Raw genomic sequence first — 23,696 nt, 5'->3', positions numbered from 1 at the left:
GCGCGTATGCATGTGTATTGCTCATTATAATACCCAGGACAACCCCTAAAACCACACACACATCACACACACACACATATGCATGTGTATGTATATGCGTATATATGACACATCTGTATATATATATAACAAGGAAATTAAAATGACATACTATAGATTATTTCATGCAAAAGACAGTAATAGGAGAATTGAAATACAAACAATATGTAAGACATACAGAAAACAGCAAAATGGCAAATTAAAATCCAATAAATAATAGCATTAAATGTAAATCGATCAAACAATCCAATTAAAAAAATAAATAGCCCAAATGAATTTTTTAAAGCATAATAAAACTATGTTTCCTACAAGAGACATAGTTTTTCTTCAAAGACAAAAAGGTAGTGAAAGTAAAAGAACTGAAAAAGACATCTCATGCAAAGACACCCCTACCCCCACAAAAAAGAACTATAAGGGCATCCTAATTTGTGAAAAAATAGGCTTTAAGACAAAAAATATTTTACTAAAAAGACATTTTATAATAAAGGATCAATAGGTTCAGAATAAATAACAATTATAAACATATAGGTATCCAGCAAGAAAGTCTCAAATACGTTGAAGAATGCAAAGAATTGAAGCAATAAAGAAACAATATGAAAATAATAGTTGGATAATCAATAAGCAGAATATGAACAAGAAAATACGAGACTTGAAAAACACTGTGAATCAGCCAAAACCAATCGATTCCTACAGAATCTTCGCCCAACAAAAGCAGAGTACAGATTCCTCTCAAGTGCACCTGGAAGATTCTCCAGAATAGGCCATATATTAAGTCATAATACATGTCTCAATTAATTTAAGAGGATGGAAATTATACAAAGTATGTTCTCCAACAACAAAGAAATTACATTAAAAATAAAAGGAAACAAGGGAAGTTTTTTAAAGGTAGAAATTAACACACTGCAAGAATAAACAATGAGTCAGGGAAATAACAAATGAAATTAGACATACTTTGAGAAGAATAAAAAAGAAAATACAACATAGAAAAATTGATGCGATGCAATTAAACCAGTGCGTAGAGGGAAATGTATGGTTGTAAACATTTCTAAGAAAAGTAAGAAAGAACTGGCATCAATAACCTAACCTTTCATCTAAAAAATATATATATATATACAAACATAGCAATTTACATCCACTGTAGGAAGAGAAGGGGAAATAATAAAGATCAGGGCTGAAACAGAGAATAAAAAGTAAGCAAATTATATAACCTAAATGGACAAATTCCTAGAAAGATGCAATTTACTAAAAATGGCTCAAAACTCAGCAATCTGAATAAATGCATCATAAGCAAAGACATAGAATCCATAATCAAAAAACTTTATATAAAGGAAAAACCAGAACCAGATTATCTAACAGGTGAATCCTTCCAAACTTAAAAGATGTATTAGCATCAACTTATCGCAAATACTTCTACAAATAGAGAAGAAGAGAAAGCTTCCTAACTCATTCTATAAGAATGGCATTACCCCGACAATGGAGCCAGAGACATCAGAGAAGAATAAAAATATAGAGCAATATCCTTTAAAGACATAAATGCAAAGCTCTCAAAAAAATCACGCAAACAACATTTAACAGCATATAAAAAGAATCATACATCCTGACCAACTGAGATTTATCCTAGTAATGCAAGGTTGTTTCAACATACTTAACCCCAATCTATGTAATACACCATATTAATAGAATAAAGGACACAAGTCATGGATAATAGAAGCTGAGAGAAATGCAACATTTTCATGACAAAACACAAACACACACTGGAGCACATAAACGAGTTCAGTAAGATTACTGCACACAGGAACAATATACAAATTTTCATTTTAATTCCACATGCTAGCAATTTTAAAAAATCCAAAAATGAGTTAAGAAAACAATTTCATTTACAATAGCATCAGAAGAATAATATACTAAGGAATACATTTAACCAAAAAAGAACAAGACTTGTACAACTGAAAAACTACAAAACATCCTTGAAAGCAATTAAACAAAACATAAATAAACAAAGACAACCTGTGTTCATACATCATAAGGCTTGGTAATGTTAAAATGGCAGTATGTTCCAATTTACCTTGAGATTCAGTGCAATTTCTATCTCACCCCACTACCTCTTTATAGAAATTGGCAAGTGGATCTGCCTTTTAAGGAAATACCATGAACCAAGAATAGCCAAAACCATCTTGAAAATGAAGAACAAAGCTGGAGGACCCAATTTCGAAGTTAACTACACAGCTGCAATCATCAAGGGTGTGTGGTGTGGGTGTTTAAAGAAAGTAAAATCTTGTTGGATGATCTCCATAGTGAGTGGAGATGAAACAGGGTAGAATCAGTGAACTTGACAGTTCAGCAGAATTTTCCAAATTTGGGCAAGAGAGAGAAAAAAACAGACTAAAAAAATAAAAAGAACAGAAACAGAACCTCAGGCACCCATGGGACACTCCTAAGGTCAAAGATGCATTTACCACTGTCTTATACAAAAACGAGACAGTAGGGCTGAAAGAATAGTCCCAGAACTTGCAGTTGTAAAAGTTCCAAATTTTTCAAAAGAAATAAACCTACAGATTCAAAACCCTGAGTGAAGCTCAACCTTATAAACCTAAAGAAATCCATGCCAAGACAGATGTGATAGTCAAAATCCTGAAAACTACAGCCAAAGAAACAATTTTGAAATGAGCCAGAAAGAAAAGACATTAAATTGTAGGAAAATACCAGTTCAAATGGCAGTGGGTTTCTCAACCGCTCCAGCAGAGGCCAGAAGGAAATGGCACGCATATTCAGGGCTGAAAGAAAGGAACTATCAACTGTGGAGGCCACATCCAGTGAGACTGTATTTCAGGAATGAAGGAAATTAAAGATATTCTCAGAAAAAGGAAAACTAACAGAATGTATCCCTAGTCAACAAGGATAAAAGGATCAGTACACCAGGAAGACACACAATCCCTGAATGGAAATACAACAAAAGACAGAGTCTCAAAATGCACGAGGAGTAAACGGGATGGAGGTGAACAGTGATCAGCAAACTCACAGTTAGAGTTGAGGATGTCCTCACTGCCTTCTCAGGAACTGATAAAACTACGAGGCAAAAGTTCAGCAAGCACACAGAAGATCTGAACAACATCATCAACCTACTGAATTAATTGGCATAAACACTGCAGCCAGCATCAGGAGAACACACATTTATTTTCATGTGCCCATGAAGCATTCACAAAGATAGATCATATCCTGGCATAGAAAAACAAACCCAAACAAAATGAAGAGATTGACATCTTACAGATCATGTGCTCCAGTTATGAAGGAATCCAACTAGAAATCATGAACAGAACAACAGGAAATTCGATAAATACTTGGAAATTAAACATGACACTTCGAAATAACTCATAGGCCAAAGAGGAAGTCTCGAAGGATATTTAAAAAAAGAAAGATAACTGGAAGAAGGTGAAAATGCAACATATCAACATATGTGCAATACTACGGTGATGATGGTATATTTACAGCACTACATGGTTATGTTAGAAGAGAGAGGTCTCAAATTGACAACAATTCTCTGTCAAGAAGCTGGAAAACGATCACAATAAAATAAAACAGCATGAGGAAGAAAATAATGCATACATAATAAATGATATTATATATAATACAAATATTACAGAGCAGAAATCAATAAAACTGAGCAAAGGAAAATAGAGAAAATTTCTGAAACAAAAAGCTTGTTCATCAGAAAAGATTTTTTAAAATGGTAATACTATAGCAAAATGATAAAAGTAAAGAGAAGAAATAACTATTCTACAATCAGAAGTAACAGGGTATTATTACTACTGGTCCTATAGCCATTAAAAGCATATTCAGGGAATGCTATGATCAAATTCATGATAATAAATTTAATGAGTTAGAGGAGATAAACCAATTTTGAGAAATGCATGGTACTTTTTTTTTTTTTTTTTTTGGCTACCATGACAATTATCAGAAACCTAGTAGCATAAAATAACAGAAGCTAATTATCTCACAGTTCTCAAATCAGAAGCATGAAATGGGTCTCATGGGGTTAAAACCAGGTTGTGGGGCCCACACGGTGGCTCACGCCTGAAATCCCAGCTCTTTGGGAGGCTGGGGCTGGCGGATCACAAGGTCAGGAGACAGAGACCATCCTGGCCAACATGGTGAAACCCCCTCTCTACTAAAATACAAAAAAATTAGCCGGGCATGGTGGCGGGCGCCTATAGTCCCAGCTATTCAGGAGGCCGAGGCAGGAGAATCACTTGAACCTGGGAGATGGAGGTTGCAGTAAGCTGAGACCACGCCACTACACTCCAGCCTGGGTGACAGAGTGAGACTCCGTCTCATAAAACCACCAAACAAACAAAAACAGGTTGTGGGCTGGGCTGGTTTGTTCTGAAGGCTCCTGGAAAGGATCCATTTTCTTACCTTTTTGGCTTTCTAGAGCAGCAGTCCCCACGCTTTTTGGCACCAGGGACCAGTTTTGTGGAAGACAATTTTTCCACAGACCAAGGGTAGGGCAGCATAAGGAAGAAAATGGTTTCGGGATGATTCAAGTGCATTTCATTTATTGTGCACTTTATTTTATTATATTGCAATATATAATGAAATAATTATACATACTCACCATCATGTAGAATCAGTGGGAGGCCTGAGCTTGTTTTCCTGCACCCAGACGGTCCCATCTGGGGATGATGGGAGACAGTGACCAATCATCAGGCATTGGATTCTCGTAAGGAGCGCACAGCCTGGATCCCTCGCATGCCCCGTTCACAATAGGGTTTGCACTCCTGTGAGAATCAAATGCCGTGGCTGATCTGACAGGAGGCAGAGCTCAGGTGGTAATGCAAGCGATGGGGAGTAGCAGTAAACACAGATAAAGCTTCGCTAGCTCACCACTCACTCACCTCCTGATGCCGCCCAGTTCCTAACAGAATTGGGGACCGCTGCTCTGAAGGCTGTACTCATTCTCAGGCTGTGGCCCCCTTCTTCTAGCTCCAAAGCCAGCAACATTGAACTCGGGAGTTCCCTAGCTGCCATCTTGATTGGTTCTCTCCAGCCTTCCTCTTCCCCTTCTAAGGACTCCTTTGATGACATTGGGCCCATCTGGAGAACACGCACAATCTCCTCATTTTAAGGTGGAGGCTATTAGCATCTGAATTCCACGTGTCATCTTAATTCCTCTTTGCCATGTAACCTAAGTCATTCAGAGACTCTGGGGATTATAATGTGGCTCTCTTTGAGGTGCTGTAATTCTGTCTGCCGTGTCACAAACCACCAAAACTCAATAAGATTAAATAGATCATCTAAATAGCACTATCACCATTAAAGAAATCGAGTTAGTAATTAATGAGCTCCCAAAAGGAAATCTCCAGGCTCAGATGGTTTCACTGAAAAATCTGACTACACTTTTAAGAATTAACGCCAATTTCACAAACCTCTTCCCAAAAATAGAAGAGAAAGAAACATTTTTATACTCATTTTATGAGGCCAGTATTAACGACACCAAAACCAAACACGGTACACACTGATCAGAACTACAGACAAATATCTCTCACGAACTTCAACAGTATCACTGTCAAATTATTAGTGAAGTAATGAATAAAAACAGTGTAACATGAACAAGTGCATGGCTAATTTAACATTCAAAATTAATCAATGTAATTACCATATCAACAGTCTAAAGAAGAAAAAAACCATGTGATCCTGATAATTGCTGCAGAAAACGCATTCGACAAATCCAACATCTGTTAATGATAAAAACTTGCAGCAAACTAGGAACGCAGAAGAATTACATCAACAAAAACCCCACAGCTGACATTGTACTGAATGGTGAATGCTTTCCCTACTATCAGAAGATAAAGAGGCTATCTGCCCTCACCACGTATTCAAAATAGTGGGAGTTCTAACCAGAACAACAGGCCACAAAAGGAAATAAAAGACATACACATAAGGAAGGAAGAAATAAAACGATTATAATTTGCAAATGACATGATTGTATATGGAGAAAAGAAATCTACAAAAAACAAAACCTTCTAAAACTCATATGTGTGTTTAACAAGTTCAGAGAATACAAGGTCACATTTACTCACATTTCTTATACTAACAATGAACATGTGGAAAAGGAAGTTAAAAGCACAATGACATTTATACTCACTTCAAAAAAAGAAATCAACTAATAGAAAAATTGTTTTTGCACCAACTAATACTTAGGTAAATACTTCACAAAACATACATGAGATCTACGTGCAAAACCTACATAATACTAACGCTGGTAACTTCAGAGAAAGGAGTAATCCTGCCCTTGTTCAGATTTGACTAGAACGACATGGACTCCTAAGGATTCTTACTGATGTGTGATATCCGAAAACATATTGTATGCCTCAGATGTATGAAAGGAAGAAACTTAACGTGGCATGGGCATTTTTAATTTCCCCTAGATAAAGTTTCCTTTATATAGCAATTTCATTAATTTACTCATGTATATATTCAATGAATCTTTACTCATTGCTGATCCTACAATATATGCTTTAGAAAAATGGCAAAGATGAATAAGAAGGCTTTCTTTCAACAAACTTTACAACTGAATAACAGATGTAGATAATCACAAAACCAACTGTAAGAAAATCATCCTTTCCTAAGAATTAATTGTACATTCAGAAAGTCGATCTGTATGTGAATAGATATATCAAGTTATATTAATATGAACAGAAATGATGAATATTATATGCTTATAATCTATTTGGTTGTTTTTCTACCTAAACTACAATTGACAAATTTACTTTTGCATAAATATCTGCACATGTTTCAGCACAATTGTCTTTAGTGACTTTTAGAACCCTGGCTTCCCATGTCCTAATAAAGAGATAAATTCTTTTTTTTCTTACTAAGCATTTTACAACACCTACTTTAGACCAGGCTCCGTTGCTCATGCCTGTAATCCCAACACCAAGGTGGGGGCCAAGGCGAAAGGCTCTCTCAAGCCCAGGAGTTCAAGGCCAGCCTGGGCAACATGCTGAAACGGCATCTCTACCAAAAATACAAAAATTAGCCAGGTGTGGTGGTGCACACCTGTAGTCCCCACTACTGCAGAGGCTGAGGTGGGAGGCAGAGGTTACTGTGAGCTGAGCTGAGATTCCACTGTTGCACTGCAGCCTGGGCAACAGAGCCAGACCCTGTCTCCAAGCAAACAACAAAAGAAGAATACCTATTGTATATTCTAAGCATCAAAGACAGAAAGCAGAACAGTAATTCCTTGCCTGTCTAGAAGCTTCTAGTCATACTGTCCTCTTTTTTCAGTTCCCTTTATAAAATGGTATCAAAATATTTTACAAATAAGTTCGCAATAATTTGTTAGCATCCATTTTCACCCAGTACAATCCAATTACAGTTAAACTAGTAAGCGACCTGCTTTGAGAATTTCTAGTCCTGATATTAATGATGATTTTATGGAAAAACATAAAGAACTGAAGAAACCTGGAAAAGTGGTGAATACAAAACTTAAGTCAGCTTCAGTCCATGAAAAAATCAAATGCATATTGTGGGGCTAAAAAAAGTATGAGTTCTAAGTTTAGACAAGAAGAGTGTGTTTTATTTAATTAGAGGACTTTACAGAGGAGAAAAAGGTATCAGAAACTGCTCAGATGAAAAAAATGTAAGAGTACTTAGTGAAACTGATGATACTCATTTCCATACTAAAATATTCCAACATTACAACTGTAATTAAAGCACACTGTGGATAATTATTTAACATCCCCTCTTTCCTACTGTGGGCTTAATAAATGCATGGATCTTATCTCTCATTTCCTTCCCCATCCCCAGAAGGCGGCCCGATGGGAGGTGTGTGGCAGGTGCGGGCAGCGCACTCAGGAAGAAATGAAAAGCACGAGCTCTGTGTGAAAGTGGGTTGGGGTGCCGTGGGTGAGATGACCTCCGGCCAGCCTGGGAGGGGCTTCCGCAGCTTCTCAGCCACATCCTGGCACAGGCTCTGCCCCACCCGTGAAACTACGGCTCTTTCCAGCACTTGGGAATTAAGGCCTGTGTGTTCACTTATGTAGTGAGTATGTATCCAGCTCCAAACCTGTGCCAGACAGCGCTTGCCAAGGTGCTCACATCTACTGGGACAGAGCCCTTGCTGCCCTCCTGAAAAAATGCAGATGCGGGCCCCAGTGGGGACCCTCCTGTCCCATTTTAATCTGGGGAGAAGTACTCACAAGTTCTCTGCTAGTGAACTTCCTGGCGTCTCCATTCAGTTAGACCCAGACAGGCACACACAATCACTCATGCTGGACTTCAGAGATGTAAGGAAGCGCCTTAAATCTAAGCAGACCTCACGTCTACACTTCTGTCCGTGAATACTGACCATATCCTTCTATTGATCCCAACGTTCTCATCTCAAGTTCTTCCCAGTATCGAGACACACATCCCAAATTATACCTCCTGGAATCATCAGTAGATTCTAAACAAACTTCACTGTATCCTCCCACTTTTGCAGAAAAGCCTCTCCACCCCCTTTGCCTTCACTGAAATCGGATACTTCACTGTGGGCACTGATTCCGACTAACCCCTGCAGATGCGAACTTCTAGCCCTCCCACACCCTGGCCCCCAAGAGGAATGAGACCCCAGGAAAGGGAGTGGAGCTGGCATTGCCCTGACACCATCAGCACTCCCCTCTTCTGCTCTCCCTGTCTCCACTCACCCCTTCGGCTGGAGCATGCTCTAAGCAGGGTCACCCTATCACCCCACCTCCCAGGCACTTGCCTCCCTTTGCTGAAGCCCCTGTTCTGTATCCCAAACCCTGAGTGATCTGGAGTGTCTCGGCTATTCCTGAGGAGTGTCGCTATCCCCAGACAACATTAAGTCTGAAGACCTTCAGCTCCGCCTGCTCTGCTGGATCACAGTGCCAAGCCCTGGATCATGTCATCACCTAGAAATACTTCTCAAAAGTTATCCACACCACTGGGTTTTCTCAACCCTCCCTGATCCTCATTCCTGAGTCTCCAGTGCCGTGAGCCCTCTGCCTTTTTCTGTGTTATCCAACCGTGACTTTCCTCACTCAGAACTTCTCTTAAGCGGAAATAACCCCATTTCTTTGTTGTGGTTGTTGTCGAGATGGAGTCTCACTCTGTTGCCCAGGCTGGAGTGTAGTGGCACAATCTCGGCTCACTGCAACCTCCACCTCCTGGGTGCAAGCGATTCTCCTGCCTCAGCCTCCTGAGTAACTGGGACTACAGGCAGGTGCCACCACACCTGGCTATTTTTATTTATTTTATTTTATTAATTTATTTATTGTAAACGGAGTCTTGCTGTGTCACCCAGGCTGGAGTGCAGTGGTGGGATCTGGCTCACTGCAACCTCCACCTCCTGGGTTCATGCAATTCTCCTGCCTCAGCCTCCCGAGTAGCTGGGATTACAGGCGTGCACCACTACACCCAGCTAATGTTTGTATTTTTAGTAGAGACAAGGCTTCGTCATACTGGCCAGGCTGGTTCTGAACTCCTGACCTCAAGTTGTCCACTCACCTCAGCCTCCCAGAGTGCTGGGTTTACAGGCATGAGCCACTGCACCCGGCCAATAACCCCATTTCTTCCCCCTGACCTGCTCAGGAAACAAATGATCTGAAATATTTAATCACTGCACCCAGCCAATAACCCCATTTCTTCCCCCTGACCTGCTCAGGAAACAAATGATCTGAAATATTTAATCACTGCACCCGGCCAATAACCCATTTCTTCCACCTGATCTGCTCAGGAAACAAATGATCTGAAATATTTAATGCTATAATTTACCTTTCATATCTTCTACAACTAGATATCTAGCAAAAAAAAAAAAAAAAAACCTCTATAACTGCTCCAAAACACATATGTATGGAGAGCCCACAGTCCTCCAGGCATGGGCACTATGAAAATGGTGATGGCACAAGAAATAAAACACAGTTTTGTGGGGAGGAGGACAGTGATAATGCACATAACCACAAAATACCAACTCAATGATCACAAGAAGGCAAAGTGCATCAAATATGTAGAAATCCAGGGGTTCCTACTGACACACACAGACATCATATTTGGAGATTGCTGGGATAGCTACTCGTTTTTCTGAAAATCAGTAAATAAAGGGTAAGAGTCAAGCATTTGTGCTGCTTTTCTGTATCAAACAGAAAACTAAGTAGGTGGTGAGAGATCCGTATGGAGGAAACTCAACTAGTAAGTTCAGCAGAAATTGTACGTTAGGAAAGTCACCACTTTGTAACCTCTGAGGACATCAAGGATCTGGACAGTAATCATCGATGGATACAATTCATCAGGTGGAGAGAAGGAAGCATGATGATAGAAGAGGAGACTCCCAGCCCCGTCTTCCACAGAAACACTGATTTAATAACCACACCTGGGGGAAGAAAAATGCTGTCATGACAGCTTCAGGATTCAGGTAAGAGGTAGAGGTGCCAGAAGTGGGAAAAACTTAATAAAGGATGAATCAAGGGGCAGTTGAATCCATTGATCAATCTTCATGTTCCATGTCAATAAAATAACGGTAGAGGAAGTGTCTGAGTCGCCTGCACACTAGGTGTGTCCACACTGCACTGTAATTCTGCCAGCATTGTTCTGATCCAGTTCCACCCTGAGGCCTGTGAGAGTGGGCAACTTCTCTTTGGTTCTTGTTGAATTCAATCACATGAACAGTCTCTAGAAGAGCAGAAGAGAACTCCTTAACTCTGGGAACTGTATTAACCTGGAAAAGGGAGAATATGCTGGCGGCATGGGGGATGCACTCAGATTGCCTTGCAAGTCCTGTGAAATGACATCCTTCTAAGAACCTGTCCTCTCAGAGAGCATTCTTGCTTCAAATGAGCCCAGCTGTGTCAGCGCTGTGAGAAGCCACACCCCTGTCACCCTTCTCAGGCCCTGAGAGGTGCCGACTTAAGATGTCATCTTAGCACAGCTTTTCAAACTATGAGAATCACTTTATGTCATGCTCAAGACAATCAAAGAGAAAAGAATTTGATCTCAACACTCCTTGGCTGCGCCTCTCAAATAAGAGGAGAAAGAAGGATTTCTCTTCGAGATAAGGACAGTCTGTGTTCCATTCACCATGTGCTATGGTGATTACTGAAGGCATTACGTTTCACGTGGGCGTTCAAGGCTGAAACCCAGATACTTTAATCACAAACTACTTCAGTCCACACTCCTGGCTCCCACAAATTGTTATTTGTCAGAAGACAGCTGCTTATTCTCTTAAACAGTTCTGAGAAATCAGTTGTTGCCACGTGCAGTCAGCTAAAGCCCTCCGCCAAGCTCCCATTCCCTAGACCTTGACAACACCTGCGTCAACCCACTCTAATAAGGAGACTCAGACCCACCAGACATTCCTGAGATCTCCCTCGCCTGGCAGCTCAGTACAGAAGCGATGTCACCAGGGTTCTAAATACTGATCTTATCACGGCGACATTTGCAACTGTCAGGAGACAAGAGACATGCCAACATGTCAGAGATCACAACACACACATCTGTGAACTAATGGAAGTTGCTCTTTGGTTCAGAGGAAACGGGAACTAAGTATTCTGCATTTGTTTCTATTGCATTCCCACAGAGAGAAGACAACAAAACATCTCTAGGTAAAGGGCAAGTCTATTTTATTCACCATCACATTTGATGGTTAGGATTTCCTAGGATTGGATGAGCCTCTAACATCCCTCCCTAATTCTCTCCTCCCATAGTCTCTATTCCAAGTTAAGTGACTTGAAGCTTTGGCGATGGGGGATGTGACAGAAAACCAGCACTCCCACTGGAAGCACTGGAGGAGCTGGAGAGGAAGCTCCACGGTCTTACTACAAGGCTGAGGATTTGGGGAGGACATTATTGACCAAAATGAAATGAGAGGAAAATTTACTAGTCTAGGGGTTAGAACCTTCAAGTCCTTAACTAGGCTACTAAGACAGGTGAGCTCCCCCTTTAAAAGAAGCAGGGCAGAGGGAAGGATGAATGTGCTGAACCCTTGCTCTGTGCAGCACCCAAGCTGTGCTGTGCTGTGTATGTACCAGCCGTGGGTCCTCACACAGACTCTACAAAACAGTTACAGTCATTACCAGGATTTTACAAAGGACAGTAGTGAAGGTACAAATGGAAGTAACTCACCAAAGTCACGCTGCTGGTGGACAGTGGAAACAGGATGCACACCTGGCACCTGGCTGCAGGTACCTGAACCACGCTGATGTCCACTTTCCTCGTTCAGTTCTCCTTGAAGGAAATGAATGTGGATGATGTGAATGTAGATCGACTGCGGCATAGATCCCAGCGTGGCTTCCTGATGTATGGGAGCATACTGTACAGCTTTTCTTTGCCTATAAGAATCATGCTCATGCAGGCAAAGCACTCTGACCCCGACACAGACTTTGAGTCTTGAGATTTTTTTCACTCAAATGGAAAGCAAAGGGCAAGAAAGAAAGACTCAGAGGAGGCAGTGGTGAATTATGGGGAAAACTCATGCCACTGGCAGTTCACCAAGCACCCCGGCCGTCTCTCTGTGTGTCCACCTTAGTTCACCATTGACTTTCCAAGGAGGACAGGCAAATAATTCAAGTGGGAGAAACATTCTCCTATTATCACACCAACACACAGGAGAGATTGCAGAAAAAGGAAAATCCCAACAGCATGTTTTTTAAATAGGGTATTTCACAGGGAACTCAGAGTTTTTATGCCTAAAGTTCCACCCGTAATGCACCATCCGTAGCACACCGGATCTTTACCCATCCCATCTAGAGCTTCTCCATGAAGGCATTGCAAGGGCCTTAGAGCTCCTCACCCTGCAGGAGTCAGCAGCATCCATCAACCTTCTCTCCCACAGAGGAGGTCAAAGATTCAGCTCAGTGCCATAAACGCAATGGTTCTCAAAATCTGGTCCCAGAACCGCCATCACCTGAGAACTTGTTAGAAATACAAATTCTTGAGCTCCACCCTAGCCCTACGGAATCAGAACTTCTGGGGCTGGGCCCAGCAACCTGTTTTACCAAAGCTCTCCAGGTGATCCTAAGCCTCAGTGGGTGTCAGCACCAGGTTTAGACCAGAGGGCCTCAAGTGCTTATTACACCCACCTAGGCGAGTTTTCCAACTCCTAAGGCCTCGGCCACAGGGCATGCGATGAACAAGTCCTATGATGAGATCCGAGCCTCAGGAATGTCTAAGGCTCCCCAGCAGATTCCATCGTGCAGCCCGTCTTCAGAGCAGCATTCTAGTGGATGTGCTTGTCAGGGAAACAGGCTTCACTTGTGCAGCGAGACCAGCAAAGGGGGAACTGAAGCACTACTGGGATAACAAGCCCATTATGCTCAGCAAGGAGGTTCCGTGATCTCGGTAGGATGGGAATTTTTGCAGAGGCCAGAGCAGTTGGGACCACTGTGAGCCAAGTGTGCACTGTGTGTGCCGAGTGTGTATTGTGTGTGTCAAGAATGCACTGTGTGAGCCAAGTGTGCACTGTGTGATCCAGGCAGTTGCTGTGTGTTCCAAGAGTGCACGGTGTGCTGAGCGTGCGCTGTGTGAGCCAAGTGTGCCAAGCATGTGCTGTGTAAGCTGAGTGGACTTCATGTGCTGAGTATGCACTGTGTGTGCCGAGCATGTGCTGTGTGCCAAGTGTACACTGTGTGTGCTAAGCATGCATTGTGTGTGCCAAGTGTTCATAGTGTGTGCTGTTGTAAGCTGAGCATACACTGTCTGACCTAAGCACATGTAGAAATGGTTCTGCTGCCCAGAAAAAGGGATAGGACTGTGAGTCCAACTTAGGCTGCACCCTGGGGTCCCCTGGGGAAGGTTTGTAACCACCGACATATGTGCTTTGGGAAGCTTGGTATCCAGATTTTAAAAGCTGTGTGAGTAATGCTGGCATGGAGCAAAGGTTGACAACTTGGAGCCATGGTTGGAAGCTCCTTTTGACAACCAGCAGTTCCAGTGCATGGGGTGGGGACACAGTAGCCCTTTACTTCCAACAGCCAGTGCATCCCCATTTCTTACAGAAATTCTACCTGTGTGGCGGCGAGATCTGGAGCTGTCACACCGGAGACTCCTTTCTGGGACTGAGGAGGCTCCTGCAGGAACCTGGAGCTGAGTGCGTGTATGGAGCACTCAGTACATGCAGCAGGCAAGTTCCTGCCCAGAGAGGGGACCTGGACTCCTGCCTCTGGCCAGGGAGCTTGTGGGCTATTTTTCATGTCTGGGCCAAGCAGGCTAACTCAATGTTGGAAGGACTTCAGCATGGAGTTGAATGGTCTGATGTAGATCACACCAGTATAAGCTGTTTTCTTTACTATTTTACTCAACGAGCCTGAAAAATGTGTCTCTAGAGAAAATCAGCTAAGTCCTGCTGGGTGGGGAAGCTCTTGGCACAGAGGATGGTTCAGCTTTCATCTGAGTCACCAAAGCAGAGAAGGAAGATGGGGCATGAGGAGCTGGTGGTGGAAGGCTTGGGGTTCCACTGGGCCCTGGAGATAAGCACTTGGAGGCACCCCCAACACTGGCAGAAGAAGAAAACAGTCTGGGGTCCTGCCAAGGAGGGAGAATGGACGCGCAGAGAAGACCAGGCTGCACCGTGAAGATTGCCTGTTACAGTCAAGAGACTCCAGGACCCCATAGAGCCGAGCTGTCTGCCAGACAGAGCCCACATTCAATTCAACACCGGAATGCCAAATGCCCAGACACAGAGGCCTGAAGCAAACAGAAGTGTAGGGTTTTAAGTACTCAAATTCAGGAGACATCAAGAAGGTTGGAGACCGGGGCATCACTGGCAGACATTTCTAAATGTTAGGGCAGAATGCACCTGAGTCACCCTCTAAAGAAAGAAGGATCTGTGTTCGTGTGTTTTGTGTTGCTATAAGGACTACCTGAGATTGGCCAATTTATAAAGAAAAGAGTTTTATTTGGCTCACAGTTCTGCAGGCTGTGCAAGCATAGCTCCAGCACCTGCTCAACTCCCAGTGATGCCTCAGGAAGCTTTATTCATGGTGGAAGGTGAAGGGGGAGCTGGCATGTCATATGGCAGGAGACGGAGCAGAGAAAGGGGGTAGGAGTTGTCAGGTTCCTTTAACAATCACCTCTCCCTGTGAACTGGTAGAGTGAGAACTCACTTATTACCTCAAGGGCAGCACCACGCCATTCAGGAGGGATCTGCCCCGTGACTCACACCTCCCCCCGACCCCACTTCCAACACTGGGGATCACATTCAACATGAGATGTGGAGGGGACAAACATCCAAACTATGTCAGAAGCCTTTTGGTTTCTGCTCAAAAATGTGGAGACGTGAAGGCTGTCACTCCCATCCACAAACGGAAAGTGAACAAACTGACCCTCAGACGATCAGAAAACAGAGGTCAGAATGCACCCTTCAACCCCAAATCTGCAGACAGGCTCCTGCAGAGAGTCAGGGTTGAGACCACTGATCTGGAGCAGGAACCACTGAAGCTCAGTGGAACCCTCCAATGGTGGTGCTCATGAACCCCTGGAGGCCAGTGTGGACTATCTGGAGGCTGCAGAGCTACGGGATCCTCTGCACTTTCACAGCCTTACCTTGAAGAACCCAGTGGGTGCTCACAGTAACAATCCGAGAGAGACCCAGAGAGGCCCTCATGGCACCACCGGTGGAGGAAAAAGCAGTCATTTTGAAATACACCCAGAGCCTTCTCCATACACCAAAGGCCCTCCCTCCAGAGGGAAATACTGTGCCAGAGTCTTATCGCTGCTGGGGGAAAAGAATTCCTTCCACTCCTGCCCTCCCAGCATTCCTGTACCACCTGAGGGGCCCGCAGCAAGCACAGACTGCAGGGTGGAGTGTCAGGCAACACTGGGAGGCATCTGCCGGGGAAGCAGCAGCAACACGGGCATAACCTCAGTGACGCTGGAGAACAGGAGGAGCCGTGGCCCCAAGACACCGGCACGAGGTGAGCCTGAGACGCAACCCTAAGGTTCCAGGGTGTTCCTCCTTCCCCAGACATTACCACCACCACAACAGGACTCCAGGGTAGTAACTGTGAGTACAGCCACAGGAGCTGAGAGACAGACCTCCTCTGAAGAGACGTCTGTAGGAAAAGCTCACAGTCGAGAGAGAGAGAACAAGCTCACCAGGGTGCACCTGGATTAGGTGCCGCAGGCAAGTGAGGAGCAAAGCCCAGATGCTAACCAGGCTGGCACAAATCGTCACCGGAAGGTCCTGTTCTCTCCTATGACTCGATGTCCAGCGTTCCACAGAAAGTGCACGGCACCTGCAATGCAGGAAGAGCAGGGCCCGAAGTGACAAAGCCAGCAGGAGAACCGGCTCAGGTGGGACAGACGCCGGCAGGAGCAGACGGGGAATGTGAGTGACTGTTATTAGGGTGCCAATTTCTTAACCTATTAATGTGATAATACATTCACATGTTAATTGGACTATTCAGATGGAATGGTCCACAGGCAGTCTGGCTAAAAGAAAAGAACCAGGGCTGCTCAGGACGGGAGCAGGTCAGAAACACCTTGCAGGGCTGTTGCCAGAAACAACCTGGCAGGTCCTCAGAATGCTGAACAGAAAACCACCCCACCACCCAGCAGTGCCACTCCCAAACGTACACACGGGAGAAGTGAAGACTCGTCCACACAAAACTTCTATGGGGTTAGATTACACACAGCAGAAAATCGTGAATTGTGAATAAAGTTGTAAAATAAAAATGGACTGTAAAATAAACATTGTAAACAAAAATTCACCGGAGTGTCGTCAGTTGGTTATTCTCTGTACCATGCCAATGGCACCTAAGAAGAGACCCCACAGTGTTGTTCTTTGAGCGCTGCTGTGTTCCAGGCACCATTCCAAGCTCTAGGGAGTCCGCGTGAAACGAAGCAAACAAGCCCCGATACCGAGCAGCGCGTACAGCGCCGGGGAATGGGCTTCTGTGAATCCGCAAGCACAATGTTCATGGAAAGGGGGCAGCCAGTCTGGGAGCTCCCGATCCTGACTGTGGCCGCCCGGCTCCATGTGAGTCTTGCTTGCAGTATATGTTAGACAAGACGCCAAAACCATGTTGAGCTGGGCTATGTGCGAAGACAAATGTCATTTTTAGTCCTCATGACGTTGATATCCTTACTCCAAATTTACGGATGAAAATGTATATCAAAACATCATATTGTACACCTAAAATATATAAACTATTTCTTAATATTTTGTGAATAATGAAAATAAAGACATTGCAGCTTCTATAAAAATAAACACGACAAAAAATGAGAAAGGAAGCTTTAAGAATTGAAGCATTTGGGCCAGGTGCAGTGGCTCACGCCTGTAATCCCAGCACTTTGGGAGGCCGAGGAGGGTGGCTCACCTGAGGTCAGGAGTTCAAGACCAGCCTGGTCAACATGGTGAAACCGCATCTCTACCAAAACACAAAAATTAGCTGGGTGTGATGGCAGGCACCTGTAATTCCAGCTGCCCAGGAGGCTGAGGCAGGAGAATTGCTTGAACCTGGGAGGTGGAGGTTGCAGTGAGCTGAGATCATGCCACTGCACTCCAGCCTGGGTGACAAGAGGGGAACCCTGTCTCAAAAAAACAAAACAAAACAAAAAAAGAATTTAAGCATTTTGTCAAGAATCCAAATGCTGGTAACTAGTATGGATTTGAAGGGTGACATTTTTTACTTTTAGCTGCAGTATTTTACTGCCCGCTAGCCCACTCCCAGTCGTCTATTACACGAGAGAATTTGCACTTAGAGGACACAGCGGGTTTCTCACACATGGCGCTGCAGATGTTGCTTCTGGACGATTGTGTGGTGCTGGGTGCCTTTCTGATCATTGAGAGATGCTTGGTAGCACCCCCGTCCCCACCCACTACAGCCCGCAGAAGGCTCTTCCCAGGCCACAACAGTCTGCGTGGCCTCTGGACCCTGCTGAAGTCCCCTACACGGCAGTGAAGGCAATTCCGATCAGTGGTTGCACCTGTTTCGAGATTTGACTTATAATCTCTAAATACTGTAGGCATGTGGCTGTCAGCAAGAGGGTATGTGCAGAGTTCAATACTGTAGGATAATGGGAAGCATGCATTTGAGGCTAGTCATATTTTTACTATTTTGCTTAGATGACATATTTTTACTATGGAGCAAACTCTAAGGAGACTGGTTGGATAAACTGGCTGAGCATAATTTGAGATGAAAATTGTAACAGGGGTTCATGTGTGGCTTGATAGAGAGGAACATTTCCAAATATAGTAAATGTAAGGATGTCCGAAGGAATTTTCAGGGACTTCTGGAGACAAAATCAAAAACAAGTTTTTGTTCTGGTGCCCTCTATTGCTAGAATTGCTCCTATAGAATTACTCACTTGCTGACAGCAAGGAGACACTCTGGAAAAATACATCTGAAGAATAACTGCTTGACGACACTGGAGAGTTACAAAATGCAGGGACAACGCAGAAGTTCCAGCCACAAAATGAGGAATTGCCCTGCAAGCAGCACCCACAGGACTCCACCTCCCTGGGCGGGGCTCCCAGCCAGGCAGAGCACAGCCCTAAAATCAGAAACCAGGGAAGAATTTGAAAGGGGACCAAGGAAACGTGCTGCGGTGATGGAAATGCATTATGTATTGACTGGGGTGGGTTGTGACACGTGTTTATACATTTGTCAAAACTTTTTTTAAATGCACACTTCAAATCATCAGTGTTACTGTCTTTACATTTTACCCCAATACGGAAGCAAAAGTACATCAGGGCCTTACAAGACACAGCAATATCTCTTATACAAGGAGCTCATCAGCGCCTGGAGGAGTTGAACGGCCCAGATGCACGTGCGGCGCGCTTAGAAAGAGGCCTCGCAGGGCCTAGGACAGAACTGTTTGTTCTCGTTTGCTTATTTCCATGGCTTTGTTGAGATATAACTCACAGAGCAACGATGCCCTCATTTAAAATGTACAATTCAATGGTTTTTGGTGCATTCACAGATGTGTGCAACCATTGCCACAATTTTAGAAGATTTTCATCACAAAAACCCGCTTTTTTAACTCACACTAAAACTTGGTTGTGTTGTAAATATCAATTTTCTTTCCTTCTTTTTCTCTGTATTTATTAAGTACTGCCTCTCAGCTCCCACTTGAGAGGTCAGTAGCGGAAAAATATGATTCGAGCCAGATTAAGCAAACAGAGGCTTATCAGCAGGGATGAGGTGGCTTCCTGAATCACTGGTGCAGCAAAGGCTCCTCACCCCAGGAGAGTGGTGCCCAACCGTGGGGAGGAGCGTAGCTGCCTCAGCAGGGTCACATGGGGTGCTGAGGCTGCATCCGTGACACAACCGGAGGGCTTCTGCCCAGCCTCCCACCCAATTGTTCATTCAAACTGATTTGCAAGGGATCTGGGAAATGTGGTTTTTAGCTCCAGGCTTGGCAGGATAGGGAGGAACACTAGATGAGGTCAGAATGGAGTGTGAGCTAGCTCAGCCCGATAAACACACTTGGTTTGTCATAGCCGTGGCTCTTTGTTAAAGCCCATCCACAAACATGTAAGACACAGAAAACCAAAGTGCAGTAATGAATACAGCACCAACAACTGAGAGGGGAGCATGTGCTTTTCTAAACAGGACAAGCAGAAGAATGCAGTGCAGGCAGGGCTGTTGCTAAGAAGCCACAGTTTCCCAGAGTCTCCACTCCTAAAAACTACTTTATGGCAAGTGCAACATGCAAAGCCTGTTTAGGTTTTTAGATAATAGATCTGGGGCAAGATCTAGAGACTCCAGCAGAGCTAACACATGATGTCTGACAGCTGGAAAGTTACCAGAGTCACTATGGTAGGACTTCCACTCACAATAAAACCGGAGGGCTTGAAAGACCTCCAATCTAGCCAGTCTGAACATCTCCCAGGAGAAATGGCTCAGGAAATGGACATTCGTCCAATTTCCTGAGAAAAGAAGGCTGTTTTTAAATTCAGTCTCAGTAACTGCGAACACATAACAGCGGCCCACAAAAGGAAATGTTAACTACATAACCATCAAATAGAAGAGAGAATTGTGCAAAGTAGAATGTGTGAGGAGACAATATTATGAATGAGAATAGCACTAGTCTCTGAACAAGATGAAGGGGCAGCCATCGTCAGATTTTACAGATTCTGGGATCATCCACCAGCTCCTATACCAGGGTCTGAGACCCCCCGTTAATAGCAATATTCTTTTTGATTAAAACATTACTTCCTCCTGGAGTGTTATTGAAAAGGCAAAATTCACTAGATTTTCCAATGTTAATACCCTAGGTGAATTATTTAATTTCATCACTTTCTTTCATAAATGTAAAAGGACTACCTATCTAAGGACATTCTTGGAATAAGCAACCTTGAAGGAAACCAGAAGTTGGGCTAAAGTAGGTAGTTAACAGGTGGTGGGAATGGGGCCTCTACCAGGCACTTAAGATGCAGAGAAGAAAATACAGTCCCTGGCCTCAGTGCACTTCCAGTCTAATTGAGAATACCAGAAAGGCACACGAAAAGGTAACTAAAAACAAAACAGAAGATTGGTACAAGCAAGATCATCCATAAAGGTTTACAGAGGGAAAACTAAAATATTGACAAGAAAAACTGCAAGAATAATTGGGCCATTCTGTAACCATATACCCTTAGAGTTTGAAAGGGCTTTTCATGGAGGCTATGACAACTGCCTGCGCTCGGAGGTACTATCGCTCTCTGGAGTTACCTGTGCATGTGGACATCTCCAGTCAGGAAACTTGCGTCGTGAGTCAGCTTATTCCAATTCTGTTGTTAAAATAGTCTTTCTGCATGTCTTCAAAATTGACTTTCTTTTACATTTCACCCAGAGGTCTCAGCTACCCTTGGGAGCTACAAACATTTTGACCACTTTGCACCTACTCAGTATTCTTCAAATAGTGAAAGAAATGTGTGTTGTCGTTAAGCTTTCTCCTTTACAGATAAGCTTTATCTACTAAATGTCTGTCACCATGTTTTCCTTGAGATGGGTCTGAAACTTGTCATCATTCCAAAGGGGATTCAAAACACAGTACCAAAAAAAAAAAAGAGTATGGCTTAGCCTTGGCTGTTTCCATGTAGAGACAATGGCTCACATGGGGCAGGTTTTGGAAATTAGTTTGCAAAGATAGGTGAGGGTCGGAGCGTGAAGGGTCTTGAGTGTGGGGCTAAGTCTGTACTTTGTCTACCTGCAGAGAAGCCACCAAATATTGCCCAGGAGATGATTTACAGGTGGGAAGCACCTTTTCAAAACATGTCCCAGATGTCAACCTTGACACCCAGCTTGCAGAATTCCAAACGAAATGGACTCCAATGCTACTCCTCATGGGATGGAATTCAGTTATCAAGAAGTGGGGGTTGGCTGGCATTTTTCTTGTCATGTACGAGCTGAGTGTACTTAATAATTGCATCTTGTTGACTAACATATTATTTCCTCATTCTGCACTGCTGCACCTCTGCTGAATAAGGATCCCTCCCCTGTACCTCGGCTACAAAGCTTCCAGCATCCAACGCATTTGTGGGTGCTGCTGACTTACTGAACATTTGTGACAACCAAAGGCTCTTCCATTTCTGTTTCACAGTCTGCACCACCTGCTTCCAAACTTTGTTTCCTATAATCAGCTCCCTCTCCTTCAGGTTTTCTCTATAAACTTGATTACCCTCAGTTTATAATGCAAAGAATTTTGTTTCCCATCTCCTGCCAGGCTCTTGACTTGACTTTGCATATTCAACACCTCATCATTTGCCTGCCAAATGGAGAGAAATAGACTTCAGACTACGCCCTTTGACAGAACAGAAAGGTTGACAGATGCTCTCAGAAGCCCCTGTCTCCCTTCTCCCTCCCCAGTCAGCCACTGTGAGTTGTTGCTGAAGGGAATCATGTGCCACTTTATTTCCCTACTAATATAATTTCCTCCTCTGGAGAGACAGAAACAGCTATAACGAGTTCTTATTTATAAACAAGATTTTTCTTTATCTCCTTTATGGAAAGATTAATTCCACAGTGATCTATTAAAAAGAATTAATAGAAAAAGAAACTGAAAAAGTTAAAGCATTGAGTAAGGCATTAAAACAGTCCAGAGTGATGTGAAATTAAACTTGGGCTGTGGCAAGAGAGGACAGGAATGAAGCAAGAGAATGAAGAAGAGGAAAGCAAATGAATAAACCTAATGAAAAGAAAAAATGAGTCAAGGTGGAATCCAGCATTTTCCAGCCAGGTAACGGAGGTCATCCATTCATGTGCTAACCTGTGTGACAGACATGTATCAGGGGCTGAAGAAGAAGGGCTCTAGGTGCTGTCCTTTAGGAGTAGAAGGGCACAAGCTCCTACTAATGTTCTAGCGGGAGAAACAGACAATCAGAACACAAATAAATGGCCAAGATGATTTCAGACAGCCAGAAGTGCTGAGAAGACCATGAAACAAAGTGAAGGAACACGGCTGGGTTGGGGGAGCCAGGGCCTGCTTTAGATTAGGCAATGAAATAAGGCTTCCTTTTGAAACTGATAGTGAAATAGAAATGAGGATAATATCAAGGTGGTGGCTGTGCAGATGCTCAGGGCAGATTATTCCAAGAAGGGTCAAGAAAAGCAAATGGCTTAAGAACAAACTAAGCATAATTGAGGGGGAAAAGACCTATGGGACCCCATGCAGTGTCAGGATGAGGGGGTGGAGGGTGAAGCTGGGGAAGTGGTTAAACAGGAGGTCATGTGGAAATGAGGTGACAATGGTGATGGTTAGGTACAATCCTTGTCCCTTTGTAAATACTCAGCAAATGACAATTATCATTCCGATATGGTTTGAATGTGTCCCCACCCAAATCTCTTCTTGAATTCCCACATGTTGTGGGAGGGGCCCAGTAGGAGGTAATTGAATCATGGGGGCAGGTCTTTCCTGTGCTGTTCTCATGATAGTGAATAAGTCTCATGAGATCGGATGGTTTTAAAAAGGAGCATTTCCCTGCACAAGCTGTCTTCCTCTCTTTACCTGCTGCCATCCATGTAAGACATGACTTGCTCTTCCTTGCTTTCCACCATGATTGTGAGGCCTCTCCAGTCATGTGGAACTGTAAATCCATTAAACCTCTTTTTCTTCTGTCTTGGGTATGACTTTATCAGCAGGGTGAAAAAAGGCTAATATACATTCTTTATCTAATTATTATTATAGCTTCAGCTGGCCTGTAGCCTATGCTATACTGCTGGAGAATATAGCATGGACAGCAGGAATACAAAATTAATCATGCCTCACAATTAATCATATGAATTCAAAGTAAAAACAAGAAGCAAGTGATTTACATAACTGGAAGATGAGGAAACCTTGCTGTTATGAATATGATGAAAAGAATCCATAATTGTATATCTTGCTGGTAGGAGTGTACATTTGCATACTTTTTAGAAATGTGAGTTAATGAAATTTACCAACAGCATTAAACACATGTGCCTTTTGATTCAGATTCCATTTCTTAAAAATATTTAAGCATGGTAGTAGTGAATTCAATGTGTGTGTGCAAATATTTCATTAAAAGGATATTCCTGTGCTATCGAATGTCTTAAAGAAAACTGGAAACAACCTAAATGTTTATCAGCAAGGAGTGGTTACATTATTAAACTTCCACATATCTGACCACAGTTCAACCATTCAAACTGCTGTTACTAAAGATATACTTATTGACACTGAAAGACATTTCTGATATCTTGCTTAATGAGAAAGACAGTGTAGAA

At 43.2% G+C, this 23,696-nt stretch overlaps 1 long non-coding RNA gene across 1 annotated transcript in view; it reads right to left on the bottom strand.

Moving 5' to 3' along the window:
* LOC117064224 overlaps nt 1-12,619 on the bottom strand; it is a 37,498-nt gene extending 24,879 nt beyond the window's left edge. Inside the window, exon 1 of the long non-coding RNA XR_004429333.1 lies at nt 11,382-12,619. This is a non-coding gene — a long non-coding RNA (uncharacterized LOC117064224). The remainder of the gene's footprint in view (nt 1-11,381) is intronic.
* Nucleotides 12,620-23,696: the final 11,077 nt, after the last annotated feature.

Source organism: Trachypithecus francoisi, unplaced genomic scaffold (genome assembly GCF_009764315.1).
Source record: "Trachypithecus francoisi isolate TF-2019V2 unplaced genomic scaffold, Tfra_2.0 Lachesis_group19, whole genome shotgun sequence".
NCBI lineage: Eukaryota > Metazoa > Chordata > Mammalia > Primates > Cercopithecidae > Trachypithecus > Trachypithecus francoisi.
This window is presented reverse-complemented; position numbering and strand designations above follow the sequence as displayed.